The sequence below is a fragment of the Lissotriton helveticus genome, chromosome 3_1 (assembly GCF_964261635.1).
Source record: "Lissotriton helveticus chromosome 3_1, aLisHel1.1, whole genome shotgun sequence".
NCBI classification, from domain to species: Eukaryota; Metazoa; Chordata; class Amphibia; order Caudata; family Salamandridae; genus Lissotriton; species Lissotriton helveticus.
This window is the reverse complement of record NC_136061.1, coordinates 1,983,881,914-1,983,885,916: the sequence shown is the minus strand read 5'-3', so window position 1 is coordinate 1,983,885,916 and position 4,003 is coordinate 1,983,881,914. Positions and strand designations below refer to the sequence as shown.

Below are 4,003 nucleotides of genomic sequence, written 5' to 3'. Positions count from 1 at the left end.
AGTAGATGTGGTCGAGTGATGCTAGTCCCAGATGCCGCATGGTGGTTCAGACCCCACACGCCTATCTGTTGTCCTTCTCCACCCAGCGCATTTCTGCAGCAGCTCACAACAACTGTTCCATGGAGTGGCCCCATCAACCCAGGTCTGGACACAGTGGTTGCGCCTTGTCCTGCCTCTCTCTTCTGTTGTCACAGAGAAAGCTGGGCCCACCGGTGCCTGTGTGATTGCCCTATGCCCCCAGCCTCCCACAGGCAAGCAGGGGCTCCCAAAACAAGCTCCTGTGGGGTGTGAAGTTCAGTCTTGGACACACATGCGGCTCCTCCTCCCACCCAGCAGGTGCGACTACCTGGTTGATCTTGCCAGTAGAATATGTTTGAGTCAAAGATTAAGTCATGCATGATTAAGTACACATGGTTGGTACAGTGAAACTGCAAATAGCTTTTTAAATTGGTTATGGTTTCTTTGGCCGCTTCATCTGTTACTTGGATAAATGTGGTAATTCTAAAACTAATATAAGAAGATGAGCACTGGCCTCCCAGATTGCACACATTAATGAGACCAAGACCAGTCTGGGCTTGCCTGGCTGCTGAGGTGACCTCTAGATAACCTTGGAATGATTGAATGTCCCCTTGACGGCGACTATATATACGGTGTCTGCCCTAACAACTTTTGATTGTACTTTCTGTGAATACCATGGTGACCAAGGATAACACGTGCAAATTACCCACTCCCGATTCGGGGAGGTAGTGGCAAACAAACAACATAACAGGATTCTTTCGAGGCCTTGGAATTGGAATGAATACACTGTAAATCCCTTAGCATGGATCCTTTGGAGGTCAAGTGTTGCGCCAGCAGCTGCGGTTATTCCATCTCCAATAGTGTATATTAAAGTTGCTGCAGTTAACAAGCTCATAGTTGGATCTTGGTATCTACCTGTGGCCCCTCGCAAGGAGAGCTACCCCTTGTCCCAGCCCATGCATCTCAGCACCCTCTTCATGCTCTTGATGAGAGTTCTTGAGGTCCGAAGTGTTTACTTTGAAAAACATACAGTGTACAAAGCAGGGCGGCTACCTGAAAACTTCAGCTAGGAATAATGAAACTATTTTGTTGGTTTTCAGAACTAGTGCCATAATTAGGAGTGTTATCCAGGGGCATTCATGTTGTGCTGCTAGAGGTGAATTCTTTGACTAGGGCAAGTCGAACCAAAGTGCAAGTATTTGTGAAGAATGTTGTCATTAATCAAGAATGAAAGTCAAAGTTTTGAAGAAAATCAGATAATGTTATTGTTCCAACCATAAAAATGCTGATTAGCGATCTAGCAGCATTATTCTCATGACCCACTAAGCCAAAGTCTTGCTGTTGTAGTGGGAGTGTGGTTGCTGAAACTCAAAGGAATTCATGGACTGGCACCACCAGGAGCTTGATTTGACTCAACATGGGAAGAATCACCTGGCCTAAACACAGAGAGGACTGACAGATTAATAGCTCTTTCTTGATTCTGTGGGTGGTCATGCATTGCCGTTCTTAGTTGGTGGAGTGGTTTGTCCGGTAATTCCAATAACAAAAAAAACTCCGCCATGCTAACTAGTAACGTGACCCCAAGAGGTCGGCAGTCAACTTCGTAGAGGGGCAAGTGGCATTTAGCCACACAAGATCAAGCAATAACAGTTTTGGGATGCTCATAGATGTCTGGGGCTGCACGTGTGCTATGCTGAATGGATCAGTGAGTGTCTACACTAGGCCGACAGATGCTGATAACCAGCTGAACGCTGTTCATGATGGGAATTGGAGATTTTAATTATTTCCCATAAATGAGGAATTCCCAGTAAGTGCAGGTCATAAGCTCTCGTTGATTAAGTCCCTGCCCTTTGTATAAACCGTCAGTAGCTACTATTGATTGAGTAGTTCAGTGAGGTGCTCGGATTGACCCAGTTGGGGTTGGCAACAGCTCAGGTAGAGCACTAAAAATATGATCAAGCTTAACTATCTAGAGGAAGTCAAAATCACAACAAGGTTTCCATAGGTGAGGAGGGCGCTAGGTGGCGCCAAACCAAGATGGCGGAAGCCGAGGGTGTTGCTCCTCTTTCTTTTACTTATACCTGCACTTTGCACTGTTTAATTGTTGATTTTAGAACTTTTAACTGTGTGATAATAATTGTAAATTTCGAGCGCTGTTTGGGAAAGATCTAATTTCCCGGCGAACGGCGCCACCCACGTGACTCTGGGCCACGCCCCTCCCAAGTAGCCACGCCCCCTCCCGGAGGCTTCAAATCACCGCGCTGAGCAGCAGCCGGTGTTGATTCAGCTAGCTACCCTTGAGGCGGAAGCCGAGGGTGTTGCTCCTCTTTCTTTTACTTATACCTGCACTTTGCACTGTTTAATTGTTGATTTTAGAACTTTTAACTGTGTGATAATAATTGTAAATTTCGAGCGCTGTTTGGGAAAGATCTAATTTCCCGGCGAACGGCGCCACCCACGTGACTCTGGGCCACGCCCCTCCCAAGTAGCCACGCCCCCTCCCGGAGGCTTCAAATCACCGCGCTGAGCAGCAGCCGGTGTTGATTCAGCTAGCTACCCTTGAGGCGGAAGCCGAGGGTGTTGCTCCTCTTTCTTTTACTTATACCTGCACTTTGCACTGTTTAATTGTTGATTTTAGAACTTTTAACTGTGTGATAATAATTGTAAATTTCGAGCGCTGTTTGGGAAAGATCTAATTTCCCGGCGAACGGCGCCACCCACGTGACTCTGGGCCACGCCCCTCCCAAGTAGCCACGCCCCCTTCTCCTTTTACTATGTCCACACCCCGGAAGCGCAGCGGACGAGCGCAGCGGGCACACCATCGGCACGCCGAAGACACGCCAAAGACTAGCCCGTCTGTGCCCGTCCGTGTCAGGACGGGGCACGAGGGCGAGGCTCTCTCTCCAACTGCACCCTCCCGATTGGTAAGAACATCCTCCGCTTTGAGAGCGCTGCGCCCTACCCCTAAACCAAACTGCTCTCTGTCCAACCTTCACATAGTCGGAACCCATGTCTGCTCCGAGTGTAAACTATCCACTGACGTCTGGAAACCCTACTCTGACCCACCTAGGAGACGCAGGAAATGTAAAATCCCACGAAATAATGTACAGCCAACATACGTATTTTACAGTACAAACTGCAGATCATTGCCCAAGCACAAGCATGAAATCTTTAATCTCCTCATTGAAGAATGTCCTAGTGCCATCTTCCTAACCGAGACATGGTTACATGACAGTGCTGGCCCAGACGTTGCTATTGCCCTCCCTGACAATTACGCCATTGCCAGACTCGATAGGGAAAAACAGGTTGGGGGCGGGATAGCCATCATTTTTAACAGAGACTACAAATGTACTTTGGAACCTGTTCTAATTCCAGATTGTGAAGCGGGTCTTTTTAAAATTACCTTGAACCCCAATTTCACTATGTCAGGCCTTCTGATATATCGTCCACCAGGTAACCCCTCTCAATGGGTATCAAACTTCGCAAATCTTATTACCCCCTACTATATGTCATCTAGCAATTTCTCTCTGCTAGGTGATCTAAATTTACACCTGGAAGATCCCACCATCCCCTCATGCCATAATTTTCTGGAAGATCTAGCTGCACTGAATTTATCTATTATCAACTCCAGCCCCACTCATACAGCTGGCCACTTGTTGGACCCCATAATAACTAACATCAGTGAACTCACGTACATCGCCACCGTACCTTCTGGCTGGTCCGACCATCACCTCATCAGCTTTAGCATCTCTTTTCCACCCTCCCCTAGAGCGAAACAAAATACTACTGCCACAAATCGAAGGAATTGGAAGTCAGTCGACATAGACGCCTTAAATGAGGCACTCAAACTAAACCCTCCTAGCCCAAACTCCAACATGGACCACGTAGCAATTGAGACACAAAATTGGCTAACATATGCCGCTAATAGCTGTCTGCCTTCTACTCAAACCAAAGGGAGTAGACATCGTCCCCCGGCTCCATGGTT

At 47.5% G+C, this 4,003-nt stretch overlaps 1 pseudogene; it reads left to right on the top strand.

The window, feature by feature from the left end:
* The first annotated feature begins 343 nt into the window (after window positions 1-343).
* On the top strand, window positions 344-2,040 carry LOC144825448 (18S ribosomal RNA; annotated as a pseudogene).
* Window positions 2,041-4,003: the final 1,963 nt, after the last annotated feature.